The sequence below is a fragment of the Uloborus diversus genome, chromosome 3, assembly GCF_026930045.1.
Source record: "Uloborus diversus isolate 005 chromosome 3, Udiv.v.3.1, whole genome shotgun sequence".
Taxonomy (NCBI): Eukaryota; Metazoa; Arthropoda; class Arachnida; order Araneae; family Uloboridae; genus Uloborus; species Uloborus diversus.
This window is the reverse complement of record NC_072733.1, coordinates 24,752,378-24,774,692: the sequence shown is the minus strand read 5'-3', so window position 1 is coordinate 24,774,692 and position 22,315 is coordinate 24,752,378.

Here is a 22,315-nt window from a genome sequence, read left to right as displayed (position 1 = left end):
TTGACTTGTAAGCTTACTTTCCAGTTGTTATTAAGACGATTGAAGCAATAAAGAATCACATACGAATTACTCAATAGTTGAAAGCTGAACAGAAGAGAAAAGTCTTTAAAATAAAAACCTTATTTAATAAGTAAAAAAAAAACTCTAATCCGTTAGCGAACCGAAGAAATTCATCTACTGCGGTTTAAGCGTATCAGGAATCGGGAGCGATTTCCGTGAAGCAATTCGAGAGCTGCGAATGACAAAACAACACGTGTAGCACAAAATGGAAAACCAAACTCGAACAAGGAAAAAAAAACACTTTAATCCGATGGTTTGAGAGTTTAGTGGCAATCGCCTGACAGTTTGACCTGCGATATAAATTACAGCCTCTCTCGTAAGGTCCACAATCTGATTATAACCGGATTAAATTAAGCCACCTCTTTTCCGACTCCCAATCCTTTGAAAGAAAGACGGCTTAGGCTCATCACTCATTCACCCTACAGCAGTTCTCTCTTTTAGGCGTCCCGTTAAAAAATTCATACCGTCCGAACCCCAAATAAGATCCAAGAAAATTCAGCTTAGCAAAGTTGGTTTGAGCCAACTTTTGGAGGAGGTTGCTACCATTTGCATCCGACGGGGTGCCTCGATTTTTTTTTTCTGGCAACCTGGTGGACTCGATTGGTAAGAATCCAATTTAAAAGTTACTTCATTTTAGTGCTAGTAAGAGTTTTACAATAGCATATTTCAATTGACTGATATGCTGTTGATATATAAAAATCTTTTTTTTTTTTTTTTCAAAGCGGTTAGAATTATGAACATAGCTTTGTAGCTTTTTCTTCATCATTCGGTGGATAAGAATCCAATTCAAAAATTACCTCATTTTAGTGTCACTAAAAGTTTTATAGTAACATATGTCAGTAGTCTGATCTGTTGGAGCATAAAAATCTTTTTTCTTTTCGAAATAGTTAGCATTCAGAATACAGCCTTGCATTTTTACTTCCTTTTACAAAAAAGGAAGTATTGTATTCGCGAAAAAATTTTCACTCAAAAATCGCCCTTAATTTCCATTTTGCTCACCCCCAAATGAATGTTGAGTTTTTTTTTCGATTCGACCACATGCGGAAAAGTGCCTAAGAATGTATAGACACGCGAAATATCCATTTTGACCATCACCGAGGTAATTACAACGACTTTTCTCGTGACGTCTGTATGTATGTGCGTATGTGCGTATGTGCGTATGTGCGTATGTATCTCGCATAACTCAAAAATGGTATGTCCTAGAAAGTTGAAATTTGGTACATAGACTCGTAGTGGGGTCTAGTTGTGCACCTCCTATTTTGGTTGCATTCGGGTGTTTCTAAAGGGGTCTTTTGCACCTTTTTGGGGGGAAATCATTGTTAATTTCGATGCAAACTCAAGTGGTGTTATAATTTGGCGGTCACTTGGCGATATATCGCCAGTCTTTTGGTTGCCAAGTTTTGTCGCCAACTTGGCGAAAAATTTGGCGATTTTTTTTTTATTTTTTAAATCTGCTTTCAATGTGGCCATTGCTAGTGATATTTAAAGAGTTAGAGAGAGAATCCCATTAAAATTGCAATAATAGGGAAATAGCATTAAATTGGTGTAAAAGGAAGTCATGTGATGCACACATCAGCTCGTTTTCTTCTTCATTCGACCGATAATTCGGCCTTCACTCGGCCGAGTTTTGCGTAAGTGAAAGTTTTATGGTAGCAAACTTCGATTGATTGGTGCTTTATTCACAGTGAAATTACATTATGAGGGGAGTGGTTAATTACCGAATGAATAAAGAATTACTGTTTCGCTAGTTTTATTGTACACTCAGTTTATAAAAATTTGATTCAAAAAAAAAATTTTTTTTCAGAGTAAATTTCACCGACAGATTGACGAGATAATGTGCTGTGGACATTGAAATGGTGCTTTCAAAAAGTAATTTCGCACTGAATAAGTCTAACATACATAAATTCTACAAAGGGTGGTAATGGCCCTATGGATAATCTAAACATTAATTCTTCATCAACGTTTCCACAAAAAGATACAAAGACACTTAAATGACTTTACGAACAGAAAGCTTGACTGCACTTTGCATATACACAATAGATATTCGATAGTTGACTTTGTACTTTGATGATCACGCACTGTTATTTTATTGTAAGAAGTGTCAATAACAGAAAGGAAGCTTTCAAAACATTCAATGTAACAATTTTACGTAGGAAATAGATATGAATATTTTATCAAGACGTTATAATATGTAACTTAGCATAGTAAGTACAAGTTGGTATATTACTTCCATGGGAAGCTAAAGGCAGTATCTGCAGAAATTAGTTTTGGGGATGATTGAAGAAACGCGTTTTGGATTCCATACTGGCAATAAAGAAATGTAGGAATTTGACGGTTTTTTTTTTTTTTTTGTGTGCTTTATTTGCAGCAGATATCAAATGAAAAAGCTTGTACAGTAAAACTTAAGTACAATAAATGACATAAATTATTAAGGAATAGAAAACAAAATGTTTACATAAAAATATGATATAACTTTTGTTGAATAAAGCTGTAGCTAGCTGGTTTAATGTTGAACAACGATACCCCCAATAATGAATTTTGTCTTACGGTAGCATAGAATGTGTGATTGCGTATTTGCGGTTAAATCACTAATTTATTGGTTTTGTTAAAAATTTCTGAGATAAACTACGTGAAGCAACTCCCGGTCTCTCAACATTGAATCGATATTGCCAAGAGTTGTGCAATTATTACCCTAAATAAGCCGATTGTGTGAAGAATTAGCATTTTAATACAGAGTATTTAGTATGTAAATGTTTTCTTACATCTCAAATGTATGACCATAAAGTTTCAAAAGCATCATTCACTAAAAAAAAGACTTTTTAAAAAAAAATATTTGCGTCGGAGTTATTGAATGAAAAGTGAAATTGTTTCATCTTTTTAGATGTATATTCAGTATTAGTGATTCTGTTCCTCTGTAAAACTTGATTCTGCAATTTTTCTTCCAGTTTAACTGCTTAACAATATTTACACTGCTTAACAATAATATTTTATGGTACTTATAAATATTAACATACCTAAATTCCTAACGGGTCCTGACTAGAACGCAAACTAGCGTTACTGAAATTTTTGTACCAAATTGAGCCCATTTACCTAGACTAAATTTTCGGCTCACTTATTAGTAGTTTCAACAGTGTATGCCATTGTAGATCAGTGAAAGCCAATATTTCTGCTTCTCTAATAAACAAACTTAAACAAACAAAAGAAAAGGATCAAGTTTTTGTTACTCCTGCTTAAAAACCTGAACGTTTTCTAAAAAGTGAGTAAGATAAGAACCATTTTTAAACATTTAGCTGAAATGATATCAGACCAGTGGTAGAAAAGCTGATTTTTAAAATAAACTACATGATAAATTATGTCGTGTAATTTGATGTTATGTAACATCAACCTGTTTCTTTGATATTTATTCCTTTATCCGAGAATAGTATTCAATTTTTTTAGGCATAGGTTAAAATTATTGGAACATTTTCACCAAAATATAATGCATCTTGAATTAATTTACGCTTTCTGCTTCAACACGGAAATATGTATACGGAACTTGACAATTTAAAACGTCAAGATTAAATTTTAAACTTATGTGATGTGCATTTTAGTCTGTGAACTTGGGAGTGTAACACGGGATTGAAATGCAGAAAATCAAACATCGTTTAAGGTTATTTAAAAAACCCAACGACGACGCACGGTAACTACGCGAAGCCTTTTGCAAGTTTCCCTGCGTGAGCCACAAAGAGATTACGGGTGGAGGCTTATTTGTGAACGCAATGGGGCTATACTGCCGAGACATGCGCAGAGCCGAAAAAAGGTTTTTACAGGGTTGTAAAACAAGTTACAGTAGACCCTCGTTTTACGCGGGGGATTCGTTCCACGGAAACGCCGCGTAAATTGAGACCTAATACTAGTGTTAAAATAGCGGTTTGGTTCCGTAGATAACAAAATACTTCGTTCTAGTAATGACTAATTGTATAAGTTTAATGTGTACTTATATCAGCTTTTATGCACAACATGCATAAAGAAAACATAAATTAATTTCGTGTCCTGTTTATAAAGAGGAGCTGGCTATAATAGTCTTTTGTCAGTCATTAAGAATTTTTCTCTGTAATTCTTTGCAGAGCATTAACGCATCTATGATCACTTCACCGTCATTTCCATGATAGAATCTTCCTTCACTAACAAATCAGAAAGATCATTTGTATTGTCTAGGAATGGCTCCAAATTTTCAATATGGTTGTGCGTCATCGACGTCGGTATCCTCGTTGGCTTTGGCCTCTTTTATCACTCCTAAAAGCTCTTTTGTCAGTGAGTTTCGGAACTGTGTGAGTTTAATGATTTTACTTCTGGAAAGATCTCTGGAACCAATCGCATAAAATGTCTACAGTGGCCTAAGCTCGATTATTAGCACGCCAAAATGCAGTTGGTTACGCATAATCTGCAATCTTTAGGAGTTTGGATTTTGAAAGAGGGGAAAAATTTATCTGTTTGCATTGCCGCATCCGCGTACAACCGAAATTCATCCGCTTAAAATAAAATAAAGGTGTCAATCTCAAACCGCGTATAATCGAAACCGCGTAAAATAAACCCGCGTAAAACGAGGGTCTACTGTACTTCTCGTTTGAAGATAAACACCGGGATTCAATTTTAAATTCATTTGAGGTGTATTTTTGTCTACGAACTCATAGTTTACGTTTTACGGAATTGAAATAAAAAAATCAAATGTCGTTTAAGGTTTAGCTGAAGAAACATATAGTTACAACGCAAAGCTATTTGCGAGTTCTCCCGCGTGAGCCACAAAGAGATTACGGGTGCAGGCTTATGGTTTGAACAGGGTGAAAAGCTAATTCTTTTACACTTAAAAGTAAATACTATAATGTTAACGTCATACATTGCTTAATATTGCGTTTTGAATTAACAACAAGAAAAAAAAACGAGCTGATGTGTGCATCGAATGACTTCCTTTTACTCCAATTTAATGTCATTTCCCAATTATTGGCAATTTTAATGTGATTCAATTGCTTACTCTCTAAATATCACCAACAGTGGCCAAATTGAAACCAAATTTAAAATTAAAAAAAAAAAAAAACAAAAAACATGGCCAAATTTTTCGAGTTGGCGACAAAACTTGGCGACCAAAAGACTGGCGATATATCGCAATGTGTCCGACAAGTTATAACACCACTTGAGTTTACATCGAAATTAACAATGTTCCCCCCCCCCCAAAAAAGGGGCAAAAGACCCCCTTAAAAACATCCGAATGCATCCAAAAGGGAAGGTGCACAACTAGGCCCCACTAGAAGTCTACGTACCAAATTTCAACTTTCTAGGACATACCGTTTTTGAGTTATTCGAGATACATACACACATACATACGTACATACAGACGTCACGAGAAAATTCGTTGTAATTAACTCGGGGGTCGTCAACATGGATATTTCGGGTGTCCGTAGGTTCCTAGGCATATATCCACGTGTGGTCGGGTAGAAAAAAAAAACTCAACATTCATTCGAGGGTGAGAAAAATCGAAATTCTGATTTTTGAGTGAAAATTTTTTCGCAAATACAATACTTCCTTTTTTGTAAAAGGAATTAAAAAAGGTTCGTTTACTCGCGTCTGCGAGCGAAGCATTTGCGTTTGACAGCGGTAATTCAAAAATCTGATTTTTATGAAGGTTATTTTTCGAAAAACACCCAAAATGTGAATAGAATATTTATTTTTTTCCGTTCGCGGTAAAAACAAAAATTTAAAATAATGCCTTTTTTTTTTTTTTTTTTGTAGTTTTATGAAGTATTATGGAAGCACCCACAAAAGAAAAGAAACACAGAACACCCTTACGAAACATTATTTATGATCACTATTACTTACGATATACTACATTAAAATAAACGTTTTATTTTCTGATTTAATTCAGCAACACAACAGCCATTCAGAAAAGATATTTTTTCTGAGGGGGGGGGGGGAATTGAACCCATAACCCCTCCCGTTTCAGCTAATAAGACTCCGTCTCAGGATGCTATACAATTACGCAAATCGCAATTACATTGTACAAAAATCAATTGAAATTAGATGCCTCTATTTTTGAAAAATATTTTTTTAAGTTATGATGCGATTTACCATGCAGAAATTAACGTTTTCTTTTCCAATTTTAATACACCAACAAAACTGCAGTTCGGAATCTTTCAAAGTGTTTAGGTTATGTATTCATAAAAATTTGGATTAGAATTCTGCGGATTAGAAATATGTCATTCAAATACGACGTAACCTTGCATATGGAGGTCAAACACATGATCTTAGCGTTATTCGCGATATAATCTGACCAACTGAGCTAATAAGGCCTCCATTGTGGGATGTTATACAATAAAGTAATGCTTAATTTAAAAATTAAAAAAAAAGCAAAATAAAACGATTTTTTTTCTTTCGAAAAACCGTCACAATGTGAGTTGTTTATTTTTGGCTAAAATCGGTGGAAAACCTTTAAAATGACTTATTTATGAAGTTTGACGAATTAATAAGGAAATTATGGCGTTCTCACAAAAAAAAGAAACCTTTGCGAAATAATATATTCAAGGAAGCTTGAAAACTTCATAAAATCCGGTTCAGCATTTTGAAAATTGTCAGAGGGAGCAAATCAAATTTAAATTCTGGGTTCAAACTAACGAAGTAGTTGTTTATTTTTAATTGAATTTTTTTTTAAATAATTGTCATAGTAATTCAATAAATAGTAATTCATGGTTGACTTTGGCTAGTTTTACAGCGCGTCATGCACTTTGTGTCACTTTCTAAAACCAAATGTAGGTTTAATTTAAGAACAAGTTCTTTATTCTTGAAAAGAGGAACATCATTTTAGATCATGCAAAATTGTTGGGGAAAAAAATCGGTTGAGTGTCATAAAGTTAGAAATTACTTGAAGCTAATGTGTATTAAGTTGATTTTTGGAAAGCGTGATATATGCTTTGAAAACGAATAAACTACAAGATACATAAACAATATGTGCGAAAACTTTTCTAAACTTTATTCAAAAAATTCTTTTTTCTTTTAATTTTTTTTTCTTTTATTTTATTTTTCTTTTTAACTAATACAATAAATGTAAAACTTTCAATTTTTCTGACGTTTAGAAATAACAGAATACTTGTTATAAAGGTTTCAGAAAGTGGGAATAGTATTGAAGAGCAAATGCGGAGTATGGGTCTTCAGTATACAAATCTCCGACTGCCATAGTAAAGTTTGCATTTGGTTTATCGGAAGTAAGAATGTATAATACCATAAAAAATATAAGTTTATGTATAAACTACCATATAAAAATGTAAGTTTATGTTAAAAACATTGAAGAAAAAGTATATTTTACTTACAAATATACAACTTTTATAACCATATAAAAGAAAACATACTCTTTATAATTTTGAACAACTTATTCTACTTTTGCACAAATAAAGTATATATGCTTTGTCTTTCTTAAAAAGTTGTTATGTATACTCTCTGTCTTTTGTCTCTAATTTCGTAAAAAGCAATTTTACAAAAGAGGACATTATACAGTAGTTAGTTTTTTAATATTAAACAATTTTCATTAAAAAAAAACTCATTTTTACGAAAACTTAACACATACAATTCATACTTGCATAAAAGAACCGTATAAACATTAGAAATATTTTTTGAAGTGGCTCACTCCATTTTACTAAAACTAAAATAATACTTTATAGCTTTTATATAAAAACGCTTGTATACTGTCTTTAGCAACAAAAATATCTCAAGTAAAATTATTTTAAGTTTTTTTTTTTTCAGATCGTTCATAGACTTTAATTGTAGAGTTAAAATCTTCTCATTCTACTAGACACACGTGACGTTGACTTTTTTCTTTAATTCAAGGTCAAATTGAAACTGTAACATGTGCTTTAATACCAGCCTATAATTTCAGCCAAGTTTCTTAAATAGATAAATGGGATTAAATTTCCAATCAACCAAATTGGAAATGACAACACAACAATCTTCTAACTTATAAGGGTTCTCCCTAGCTTTCATTTTTTATCCATAGTAGTTTCATTTCGGCAATTAAAGACTGCTTAAGAGCTCCCCAAACAGTTTCTAAACCATAGTAAGGATGATTGACGACGATTTAAAGTGTTACAACGTTTTAAATGACGATTTAAAATGTTAAAGTGTTACACTACAAAGTTAAAAAAAAAAAAAAAAACTGGCATTCAAAGCTGTGCATTCAATGTCCACTTCAAACAACTTTCATAAAAGTGTCTAGATTTTTACAAAAAAGAGCGCACACTTTTTGCATGCATTGAAAAAACATAAATATTATAAATATTTTTCGAGCTATCTCACTCCATTGCCCTAAAAATAAAGTATTTATACTTTTATATAAAGGCTTTGTATACTTTGTCTGTCTTTAGCAACTAAATAATCTTAAAATTATGTTTAGACCTCATTTCCAGATAGTTCATGAATACCTTTTATTTAAAGGTCTTTTAACTCAAGATCGAAGTACAATTGCGACACGTGCTTTAATAACTACTAATTTCAGGCTGTTTTTGAAAAATCTAAATAAGATTAAATTTCTAATCAGCCAAATCAGAAATACGCAACACAATCTTCCAACTAATAAGGACTCTTTCAAGCCTTCATCATTTATCTGGAATAGTTTCATTTCGGCAATTAAAGGTTGCTTAAGAAGTCCACCAACAAATTCTAAATCATCGAATGGAGGATTAATGAGGATTTAGTGTAATCTCATTTGGAAGTTTAAGAAAAAAACTGGCATTCAAAAATGTGTATTTAATACCCACTTCAAAATATTTGGCATTAATTATAAATCGGAGCGTGCCAGTCTCTCCAAAGCTTGCAAGGATGGTTTAAAAAAAGCACTTTTTACCGCTTGCAGAGCGCTTGGAAAAACGGTCCATATGGAAAGTGTTCTATTTTAACTTTTAATGTTTAAGTAAAGCGTTTTTTTTTCTTTCGTTTGCTCAAAATTTTTGTTTTACTCAAGCAGATGGATATAAAGAGTTTTATGCAACAAGAAACCTTTTTTTACTTTTTTAGGTAGCTAATATTAGAAATTAAAATGACACTGTGAGCGTTATTCTTACTAAAAGAAGATAAATTTTCTTTCGGTTTTCTTTGTTTTTTGCACTGTCAATACAGTAGCCGCCACTTATATGAATCACGTTTGGTCTAAATAGTTTTGATTCCATAAAGCGGCTGATTTAATAAAGAGGTTAATTTAAAACAGATGGATTTTGTTCTGTTTTTGACGATTTGATTCATTAAAGTGGTCGATTGAAATAACCGGCGTCCACTGTACTACATTTAATACAGACTATTCCCACACGCATTGAATTGCACATATCGCACCCTTAAAAGAACAGTGAAAAAGTTCTAACTTAAAGTTAGGAATTTCGAGGAAGCTTTGACGTTACAAAACAAATTGGAATCGTTAATTTTGGAAACATTTTAAACACAACTGAACCGAAAAGTTTACAGGTAACTTTACAGTAACTCGCTTTGATCTTAAGAAATTATTTCTGCTTTTTGCTCAAAAATAGTGTTTTTTTTTTAAATTTGTAACAGTGTTTCTCTCAGTGTGAGATATATCTACTTTTATTTAAGTAGACTTATTTAGGATTTCTCTTAACCACGTGGTTAAACTTTGCACCAGTTTATATATTTCAATAAATAAACAGTAGAAGTCCCAAAGCTGCTGACCAACAGTTTGTAGCACAGTTTGAATTCTTAAACGATACGTAAAAATCTTGTAATTATTTAATTGATATTTTCTGTAAATTTTATAAAAACATCGTAAAACTGATTGGATTTCCATTTTTTAAATATTGGTAAAATACATGAATAAATTCAATATTTTTGAGCTTTTACGAAGAACAACATTTTAAAACGGGAGAAAGTCTCACAGATCTTACTCTCCTAAAAGCAATTTTTCTTCTAGTTTTAATTAAAACATTTAATGAATTGTGGCATTGAAATTTCAAAATACCTTGAAAATCAATACATTTTATGCAAACAAATTATGACTCATCATGGTAGAGCACATAAAATTATTGTCCTGCAACAGCAAATTTTTTTCTCAATACATATGTTTCGCCTTTTAATGCAACCCCCCCCCCCTTAGTTTTAAGTTCGATAGGTACCAAAGTTTGCTTGGCGGTTATATATTACTACTTCATTTTTAATCGAGTCGAAGATTCAAAGAAAATTTATCACCCTGCACTTCAATTTCTGCTCCTTGCATTTTAGCTTAAGATTTCTAACGAAGTTGCAAGAAATATTTTAAATTGATTCATTTTTAAATAAGTAAATTTGATTTCTGCACATCACATTTTGAAATAGCTGTAGGGGAAACACTGGTAAAGTGGATACCCCGGGCAAAGCGAATATTGCCTATAACTCCCAAACTGTTCGTTGACCCGGCAGCCGCGTTGTCATAGCAAATGTCATCTGTTGCTGCTCCGTATGCGTCAAACACGTCTGGACGAGCTCGCGTCGTGCGGCGCCAATGAGCGGACAGAGTATGTTTTTGAGAAAATATTATTAATTTGCAGAGGTAAGTGTTTTGTTTATAAATTCAATACTGTTTGTGACAGGTTCTTTGTTATGAGCAGGATTTGATGCATGATTATGTAGCTTTCAACTATTCGTAGACAACGAGTTTAGACGCACTGGTTTTTTAGTAATTTGGGATAACCTCAAAAATGTACTTGAAAGGCAAAGCGGAAAGGCAAAGTGGATACCATATTCACTTTGCCATGACCAGTCACTTCATCCGAACCTGCAAGTCCATCAATTTTGTGATCTCAAGACAATGCTACCATTGAAGACAGTCCTCATACTCCCATGGGGTTTGAAGCCTCTCCTGGGGGGGGGGACTCCCCTGGGGTCCAATGTAATGATGTTCCCGCCGCTTCATCCAAACCTGAATATTCTAAGAACTACTGTAGTCTTTCAGTTTTACTAGCTATTCCTCAGCCTACTAAACCAATAACAACAAGCTGCAAAGATCTACACTCCTGACAAGAACTCCAGCAAAAGATGATCAGAAACGAAAATTTCAAAAAGCAAGAAAGACTGTCATGAAGTCACTGGATGATATTTCGACTAAAGCTTCTCAAAAGACTGTTAAAATGACTACTACTAAAAAGACTAAATCAAATATCTCTGACACAATACATAAAACTGCAAAATAGAATAATAAAAAGATAGAAGGAAAGAAATTTGAAGATGTAAGGTGCATCTTCTGTGATGAAATGTACATTGATAAAGATGATCCACCAACGGAAAACTGTATACAATGTCGTATTTGTACTCAGTGGTGTTAGGAAAAGTGTTCAGCATTCAAAAATGGTGATGAATTTTGTTTGTGATAATTGCAATGACTAGTAATGTAGCAGAAAAATGTTTTTTTTTAATATGCTCCTATAATTTTGGATGTTGATTTTTCTTAGTTCTTTTTTTTTTTGTCTGCAACTATTAGTAGTGTAGGAAAAAAGTTTTTTAATGTGTTCCTTCAATTTTCGATATTTATTTTATTTTTAAGTTTAATTTCTTTATTTGTAACAACTACAATAATTAACATTGTAGCAGAAAAATGTTTTTTGAATTTGTTCCTTTAACATTCGATAGTTATTTTATTTTTAATGGTTAGTTTTATGACAAATAATGTTGTTGTTCGCTTTGCTCTAGAACTGAATCCACTTTATCCGGGGTGTCGGGCAAAGTGGATATTCATGCCATTGTTGAAAACTGGCCTTATATCTAAAAGTTTAATTAATATTAAGGACAACCGTTATTGCATTACGTAAGTTCATTAAATGAAGAGCGATTATAAATATTTGTTTCGATTCCCCCAGTTATAACTAAACGACAATAATCAAGAAAAGCTTAAGGTATTTACGTTGCCCGGATTTCCCCTACGTAGCAGAAAGTTAGAATTATTATGAACATAATTCTCCAATTAGTAGCAAAAGTGTGCAATATGTTTGTTAACCATGTTAGTTTTTGGTCCAAAACTGGCGAGTGCGCATCAAAACTCCTGCGCAAACTCTTTGAAAAGGAATGTGATTGGACGCTGTGATGGGTGAGTGGTTATTTGCATACTTGCGCACCAGTACCGGCGTGCATTGTTAAGTATGCGTCTATTGCTTCGAAATCAACTTTAAAGGAAAGGAGCGGAAAGTGTTTGTAGAAATCGAGAAAAAAAGTTATTAAAATGTCTTTGTTTTTATAGGAAGCCTTTTTTGCATTTTTGTATTAGCCATTTGGTTCCTGAAAAATAGACATGCGAAATTTGAAAGTTACGTTAAACAATTCCGGATAAAAGTAAAATTACATAATTTTATACGCCATTTTACGTAATACCATAACGCTGAACTGCAGGAGTGTTAGAAATTTTTACTGATCTGTTTCTTAAAGTCAAAGCTCAGTATCAACCTTTTGAACAGTACAATTGCTTAATTTTTTTTATACATTCATCTCTTATTAATAACATTCAAAGGAAAGAAAGAAAAATACTTTTTTCATTTAAAGCAATTGAGCAAAAAGAGTATTGACTTAATGTAACAGTAAGATTTCTTAACACTATACATATAACAGCAACATTGAATTTGTTTAAAGTTTTCATGTGTCTATATTAATAATGAAATTGAAAGGAAATAAGTTTTAATTTATAAGATTTAATAAGATTTCAGATAAGTTTTATGTTAGCGTATTTAAAATTTATAGACCAATATTATTTTGATATTTTCAGAACTACACTGTTAAAACTACAGGTTGCATTTGGCACCTTTCAAGAGTGAAAAGCTTGTTCGCCAGCGGCACCTTATACGGTGCCGAAATTGCACCCTTAACACGGGCGAAAAACTAGCACCCTCAACCCAGCGTGCACCGCGGTGAAAAATGGAACCGTATGGCAGAATATTGGCACCTTTTCTGTTTCCTGACCCCCCCCCCCTTCATGTTGTGTGCATTTTTGGAAACAATTGTGTAAATTATTATTTATTGTTTTGAGTTATAAAAAACTAAGTCTTGGTACATTTTCCACATTGAATAGCTCTGAAAATGATTAAAACTTGTAATTTCAGGCATTTGATCACATTTCAACTTTCCAACATAGTTTAGAAGTGTTCATCACTTTAATTTGTCTGTTCGTACACTAATTTTCGTACATCCACTTGAATTGCTCAGTAATTTTAATATGTTATTGACATTTACTGCAGCACGATCGTACCGAAAATGAAGAGCGTAGGTATTTGTAAAATTGGAACGTTAGAATTTCCGTTCACTTGCTGAGTGCATCACATTGTTAACAATAAATATCTTAGTTAAAAATCCAGAAGATTCCTGACAATACAAGCAAGTAAAACCACATATTCAAAATTAATAGTTGAAATTACGTCACAAATATCATCTAATTTAAGCTTTTTGATTATTAAATGTTACTTATCCGGTGCAAACAGCTATTTTTAGGTAAAATTTACGCATGATAGAAATAGCAAATGTACATAATGGCTAACTGAAGAATCAACGTACCTTTGAAACACTTTTTAATATGTTCGGAAGCTTTAAAACCTACACTATGATCAAATGCCTGTACTTACGCGAAATTTTGTAGAGCAAATGGCAGAAACTTTTGAGTTTTAATCCAATTTCGTACTTCATTCATCTGCGTAGTTACTTCCTGCGTCCGGCATTGATTGTGGCTGAACGATGTCAGAGCGGAGAGCGCATGCGCCAACGTTTCACCCCTGCATTTAGGAGGTCCGTCTTCACAATTATTAGCATCATACACCTTGATCACATTTCCTAGCCTCCATTGCATCTTGAGGCAGCGTGTTTTCACCCCAGGGAGCCAAATTGCTTTTTAAAGGCCCCCGCAGTTTTGACCGTGTATTGCAGCAATGTACTTTTTCATATTTTTACGTAACAGTGTTCCCGAGATCACAAGATAGTTAAGTAAATCTATATATATAATTCTCTTACGTGCCGGCAAATGAAGGGGTGAATTTCTAAACCTCTGTTGGCAACACTTCGCCGATAAATCATGTAAACAAACTTCTACGTTGTTTTGAAATCTTGAATCACAGAATACTCAACGAACTTTTTTTTTTTTTTTTGAGATGAGTTTGAGTCGGGCTGTGGCCCATTTCAACCTTAATCAGCAAAGAAAAGCTCAAAGAAGGCAGGAAACCGTTCTTGAATCCAATTTAAGACGAGCCATTTCCAGAGTTGTATTCTCTGATTCGCTGCCGATAATTTTTAGCGGCTGGGGAATTTTCAGTCAGCAGTTCCTTCAACAGATCAGGTGCGTCACACAATGCCGGTAACCGCACCTTTCCGTCATGGCAACATTTAGTATATTTATTTGCAGTATTACGCTCTTTCTGCCAATAAAGAGCACCACAAAATTCGCATTCTTCACACATTGCTCCACAATCATGTTCATCGGCAATGTTGTTTTGAACGCGTAGGCGCTTTGAGCGTCGTCTATTCTCTGCTTCAGTACGACAGTTCAGTTCAAAATGAATAACCGAGAAAGAATTTACTTTATTCCTTTTATTCTCAGCTGAAAGGTTTCGCCAAATTTGTTTAGGGTTATAGTAGTTTTAGTATTGTGCAAGCAAAGTTGTGGCTCCCAAACGGGACATTTTTAATTGTGTATATGAGGAAGTTTTCTCAGATTAGAATATATAAGAGTGTAAATATGTAAATATATAAGAGTGTAAATAATGTAAATACATCCCTCGGGGGAGCCTGTAACCCCTAGAGGGCGCGTCCCCAGGTGGCGGATAGGGGAATGCCTTCATTGGTTTTCCAATGGGTGGTAGAAGGGAAATAAAATACCTTCCGCGGACCAACAGGTAGAAGTGCAATCTCTCCAAAGCAATGACAGACACTTTTGTATCTATAATGGTAAAGTTGTGCACATTGCCAAGGCAGTCATCTTACATACAGCAAAGTTAAACTGTCGAAAATCTGGCTAAATCAGACAAATTAACATTATGAACGTAATTTTCATATTGGTTAAATGGATGGTGACCTAAATGCAATTACCAACTTTAATTTTTACGGAAAATTTTAGCTAGGCTAATGTATTGGCATACAGCGAGCGAGCGAAGCGAGCATGGATCGCGAAGCGATCCACAGGGAACTGCGTAAGCAGTTCCGGGGGTTGGCGAGCGATAGCGAGCAGGGGGCGATAGCCCCCTAGTATGTATATAATATGTGCATATATGTATGACTAAGTTATAAAATATATGTAATGAAATTCATCAAAATAATGTTTAACAAAAAATGTAAACAATGAAGTACATTAATGGAAAACTATTTGGATAATAAATGAGCTTGCAGTCAGAAATTGCATGGACGAAAGTTGGATATGCGAGATTATATTTTTGTTATAATAGATGCTCATTTTAACTAACACCTTTATTATTAACTATCCAGTAGAATATTTCTTTCTAAGTATAAAGGCTATAACTTAGTGAGTTATGTGACATAAGCTAAGAGCAACATATTTTCTTTTTCATATCCACTTTAGTAGCAGTTTGATTAAATATTGTGGAAAGGGATTACCGGGTGTCTGGTTTGAAAATTCTTTTTAATCTTAAATCTTTTGAAGAGTGTTCTCAGTTATTCGTTAATATTCATTATTTATGTATATAAGCCATTCCGACCTTCTTTCAAGACCTGCATCACAGACATAGCTATGCTTTTAAATTTAGATATGGTCTTGTTTTCCTTAGATAAAATTTATATTTATCGAATTCACGCATTGTATTCATCTGACCTTAGTTCTTACATTATTTGCTAAATTTATGCTACTGTTAATATATGATCGGTGTTTTGGATTGAATAATTAAAAATTACATTTAATTTTGCCACTGTTAACTTCCTAAAAACGAGCTATTTCACTTACTTCCATATTCTGTTGAAAAGAAAAGATTTTCGTCTATTCTCACACGAACTTATTCAAACTACTTCACCGTATTTTCTACAAATACACACACACACACACACAAAAAAAAAAAAAAAGAAAAAGAAAAAAAAAAACCACGATGTATGAGAATACATTTGCTCTAATTTCAGGTTATTTTCTCCTGGGATTCCTGGGATGCGGCTTATTACAACTGAGCATTTTCCTTTATTTTTCAAACATATAACACTGAATAAGATACCACTGCTCAAACTTCAGTTTCATTTACAGCATAAGACATGGCTCATTACTATTTCAATTTTTTTTCTGAAATAAAACGATAAATGAGAGGGCGACTGTTTTAATTCCAATTTCAAGTGTTTGAGATACGTCAATGTAAAGGTTCGCCGTGCTTATGCCTTGTACGGAGATATGTAACACTTTTACTAATGTTTGATGCTAATAGGATTAGTATACGGTTGACTGACAGCTGAACGAGAAGACAGAGTTAAAACAACTTCAAGACTTAATTTAGTTAGTTTTGTTAAAAGCAAGATTTTTGCACAAAAATATTCTACAAGATCACTTAGTATTTAGCATTATTTTTCTTGAACTACACGATTTTGCTTTTGTTTTAATTGAGTTGGGGGACCTCAGGTTTACAAATGAAAAACATTCTCAAAACTTGAAGATTTGCAACCAAAACAGAAACTAATAGGCGAAAATCCTAGTAGAAAATATAAAAATAGTTTTCTTAATAAAAAATAAAAGAAACTTGAAAAATGAATTAGGGTAGACCGGGGCACATTTACATATTGGGCACGTGTACGCAGTGCCCCCTTTTTTTTTTCAAAACGAGTTATAGCTAGGGATCCAACAGTCATATCAGATCGATGACGTTCCCTAGCCAATATTCTCACAAGTTTTTGAGCATCAGTCGAGCTTCGGTTTAGCATGCGGATAGGGAAATCTGTTTTCTATACCAAGTTGAGTAAATTTTGTGTTTTGAAACGTTTTGAAGCTTATTGTGAGTAAATAATACACAGTTAAGAACAAATAAATATTTAAAAATTAGCAGAATTTTATCCTTTTTTTTAGAATTGTATTGGTATGGACAGAAAAGTTATTAAATTTTCTTGCACGTTAAAAATAAATCCAAACTTGCCGACGGGGCACGTTTACGCATTTTCATTGGGGCACATTTACGCACTTTCTTACTGTGTCTTATTACTCTGTCTTACTTTTAAACGGGACTCGGACGCTTTTTTCGCTCTGTACTGTTTCAAATCTTTAGTATTTTCAGGTTATTTAGTTTTGAAAATCACCATTCATTTTAGAATAGGTAAAAGATTCGTATCTTTTAGCTTACAGTCATATAGTGTTGCCTTCATGATTGTTCAGCTTTAACTTTATGCACTATTCAACCTGTAATACATTTTCTTTAATTTACAGATAATAAGACATTAAGTTCAAAACACTAACAGAACCACGTTAGATGTCAAACTAATGAAAAGGCTTATCGATAATCCTAGTATTTTTCCTAGCAGGCCTTCCATATCGTCACATGTACTACCCCAAATGAAACCATTTGAAAAAGTAGGACCAAAGCTTAAGAACCAGGAAAGGAAAACAAATAAGGATGCTCAGAATCCTAACTAACGCTCTGATTAAAGAAGCCCATAGACAAGAGCAGTTAGAAGCTACAAAGAAGAAAAAAAACAAAATGGGCAGAACAAAAGAAAAAGGAGAAATTACTTTAAACTTTACAAGTTTCTATTGAAGCAGAAATAGAAGACAACAAAGAAAACATATGAAACCAAAGCGTACGACAGGGAAAAAGTTAGTACACTCTGTAAAAAGGAAATTAATGAATGATTCTGTTTACGAAGTAGAAAATTGTGCTTGCATCTATTGTTTGAAAGTACACAACCAATCGAAAAAAGGACAAGACAGGGTTCCATGTCTTAGATGTCAAAACGCAGTCCTATGACAAGTATGCGAAAAGAAGTACTTTATTTTTGTTAGTAAAATCTAACAGTGATAAAGAAGATGACTAATTAGTCTTTGTTTTTAATTAGCAATCAGTCCTATGATTTTAGGACAAAAATGTTCCTTAATTAATTATTTCAGATTTTCTTATTTTTAAAGTGTTTTAAGAGAAATAAAAAGTTTAAATTTGGTTATATAAATGTCTATTTCACTTACTCCTTGGTATCATTTTTAATATGCGCAAACGTGCCCCACTCGATGCGCAAACTTGCTCCATGTTCGGGGCAAGTTTACGCAACCGACTTAGACTCAAAAAACATTTCTTTTACGGTTAAAAACACAAGCTGAGCAACAACTGAATATACAAATTTTGACTTCATTAAGTGCTTCATAAAACCACAATGTCTAAAATTTTCTAGGTTCAAGCACAAAAATTAAGAAAATCATTGAAAAAATCCTCGTAAATGTGCCCCGGTCTACACTATTTACTGTAGTTTCATATTTTGCATTAGTATCAAATAAAATGTACCTGAAAAATGTACTATTTTTTAAAATAAAATTTGATTTCTATAAATAATTCTAACTAAGCAGCTATTGTTTTCAATAAATATTGATTAATAAGAATAAGAAATAACGGTTAATACGGATAAAGAAAATAACTACGAAATTCTGACACAATGTTCTTTTAATAATAAAGCTTTCTTATCGTCTTGAAATGCATGTTCTCAAGTATCTGGTTTAGGAATAACTTTATACATATTTTGAAAACAATAACCAAATTAAACGTACGAGTGAGAAGGAATTTTTTTTTATTATTAAAATTGTATTTTTCACTTTTGTTTCATTTATTTACTCAATACGAAATTAGATCTTTAAAAACTGAAGTTAAATCAATCAAATGGACAAAAATCCTATCAGCAAATTATCAAATAACATATCCACCAAATGAACAGCGAAACCTGCAGGTTATAGAACGATTATTACTTATTGTCCCGCATGTATCTTTCTACAAGTCTAGCCTACTTCCGCGTGTTAATCAAAATTTTCGATTGAAGTCTAGATTGAAAATTAATTAAACGCTGTATTTAAGCAGCTAGACGATCTAAAAATAGATTTATACACTGTTGAAAACTGCGAGTTGCATATGGAACCTTTTAAAGTGAAACTTTTTAGCAAAAGCGGCACCACCTTGAGGGGGCCATTTAGTTCTCGATAGCACCCTAATGGCTCCTTTAAGGGTACCATTTGGTTCCCCATGGCATCATTATGGTTCCCTTAAAAATGCCATAGATAAAGCCAAATGGCACAGTTAAGGCGGTGCCATTCTTGCTAATACAACCTTTCACCATAAATGGTGCCACACGTAACCCACAGATTTAACAGTGGGTGCCTGAAATATTATCAAATTGATTTCATTAAAAAAATATAAAAAACATGCATTTAAGTTTACCAATAATCAGGTTTTCCACTGTATATTACCAATAATAATATACAGTGGTTTCTGGTGCAAATTTGTATGGATGTCATTTCTATAAAGACTTATCTCTCATGTCATCTTCAAAAGTAGTTTCCTTTGCTTAAACCTCGTGATAATATCTAACAAACAGCGAGAGTAATCATCTTCATCGACAGCTGTTGAAGGCTCAAGTATGAAATCACAAATAGAAACAACTTCATCCATTCATGAGGCAAAGGTAGCAAAGGAAATAAACGGCATCCTTAAAAACGTACTAATGAACTAAATTAATGACAAATATTAACATGAAACATCTTTTCTATTCCACAATTGCACGCGATGATATTACTTTGAACGGCAAGATCAAGAGACAAGAAGTTCCGTCTGTTTTTTTTTTTTTTTTTGAACACCAATATTAACATTTAACGATAGATTGGGGGAGTGGATAGATTGATATTTTGGTGAAAGCCTTAAAAAGAAAATTATTTTGTGATAAAGCTTTATTTCGTCGAAATACATTGGTAATAAAAATAATGTAAATTATAGCACTCTTAAAAAAGGATAGATTTTTGATTTGACATAGGCGTCTGGAATTTCCAGATGTTCTCCTACCTGAGTGAAATGTTTGCAAGTTTTGGCTCTGATTATTTTCATGAAAATTATACTGTGAAAATTTTTGGCATACGATGCACAAAGGTAGTCCAATTGTAAAATGCCATACGTTGTTGATGCTTAAAAATATTACGTCCTTATTAATGTTTTTGGACATTTAACGATTAAACACTTAAAGACGCATAAACGATGAAACACATTATTTCGAATTGTTGAACACATGCTTTAGCTACAAATTTTGGGACTTATTTAAATTTTTATAAATAGCTAAGGAAGATATTTTTTGTTTCTTCTAAATGCGCTTCTGTAATTAATTTAGATTAGCTTACTTTCTTTGTAAAAAAGAGAAATCATTCTGAACAAAAATTATTGCTTAGAATGAAAAAATCTTTTAACCTTTAATTTGCAATGATGGATATTTCCTTCGTTAAAAAAAAAATTAAAAAATAAAAACTTTAAAAGATGACGTATTTTGACAAAACAATATTTTACTGATTCAGTTCCATTCTATGAACGTAATGTAATGCTTTATTAAAATAAAAGCATTTAGCTTTAATTTTTACAAAGAAAAACTGACCCATTTCGTTTTTATTATTGTTACTAAATGAAGGGAAAATATTTGGACGTGCGTTGTCTAACAATAACAAAAGCATTTTTCTACAATTGAAATACTTGTGAACAAACAATTTTGGAAAAAAAATCCTTCGACAGAAATTCTCATTGCCTGCAGAAACAAATTTTACTCTAAAAATAATCTAAGCTTTTTCCTGCAACTAATTTTCGTCAAGAATTAATGACTGAAATTCTCGTTGTCTGAAGAAACGCATTTTCTGTGAAAACGAATGCAAGCATTTTCTTGCAACTGAAATTCTCATCAAAGCAATAGTGACTGAAATTCTCATACTTCGATTTTAAAAAATACATTTTCTTCTTAAAACAATGTAAACTTTTTCCTGAATTTGAATTTCTCATCGACAAACAATAGTGACTGAAAATTTTAATAGTCTGTCAAAACAAAGTATTATTTAAAATTTATATAAACATTTCCCAGAAGCCAAAATTCTTTTCAACAAACAATAACGAGGGATAGTCTTATAGTCTGATGAAACAAATTTCTATTTGAAACAATGTAAGAATTCTACTGCAATTGAAATGTCCTTCAACAAAGAATAATTACTGAAATTTTCTGAATCTGACGAAACAATTTTTTTAACAAATAATGTAAGCACTTTTCTAAGTCTGAAATTCCATGCAACAAACAAAAATGACTGAAATTCTCAGTCAGAAGAAACAAACTTTCTTTCTGAAATAATGTATGCATATCTTGCAATTGAAATGCTCATCAGCAAACAATAATATAAAGAGGTTACTGCAGCTGGAAATCTTATAGTCTGATAAAACAAATGTTCTTTTAAAAATAATGTTATTATTTTATTACAACTGAAATTCTTATAGTCTGATGAAACAAAGTTTCAACGAAAACAATGTATGAATTTTCCTGCAATTTTCGTCAACAAGCAAAGAATTTTTTGTCAATTGAAGTTGTCATAGCCAAATAGTCTTGAAACAAGTTTTCTTTTTTAAATAACGCAAGCATTAAACTGCTACTGAAATTTTCGTCAGCAAACAAATAATGTCTGAAACTCTCTCTGCTAAAACAAATTTCCTTTTTAAAATTACGCAAGCCAAGCATTACCCCAGCAACTGAAATTCTAAACAACACAAAAATATTCCCTACAACTGAAATTCTCATAGTCAGCCGAAACAATTTTTCTTTTTATGAAAGCGAAACTAAAACAGCATCCTTCGCGGAGTCCTGTCGCATCCCGAGAGCCTGCCTCCCTTATCAGCGGCAGGGCGTGGGAAAAGCGCGATGCTTATCCTGTGCCCTCCGGAATTTGCGGGCGCACGTGCCGCTGCTGTTTGCTCGGCGGAAAAGCCACGCGTTCTCCGCGCCAAAAGTCAAGCGGGCCTCGGGGCTCAACGGCCTCCGGCGCTGCAAGCTGAAAGCCCGAGCCATTTAGGAAAAATGCCCTCCCTCTCTTATTAGGTCAGGATGATCATTAGTTGGTAAAATGCATAAAAACTGCGAAATATGCGACAAAAACGTTTGCGTGTTTTCAGAGAAATTTTTTTTTTCTTTTTTTTTTGTTTAAGGCAATCTGGTTCATTAATGATGCAGTATTGTTTATTTCGTAATAAATAATTCTGGTATTTTGCATTTATTACGTAATTTAATATTGCGTTCTTAGTTTTAGGTTGAGATGAGTTAGATTTTTTTTTTT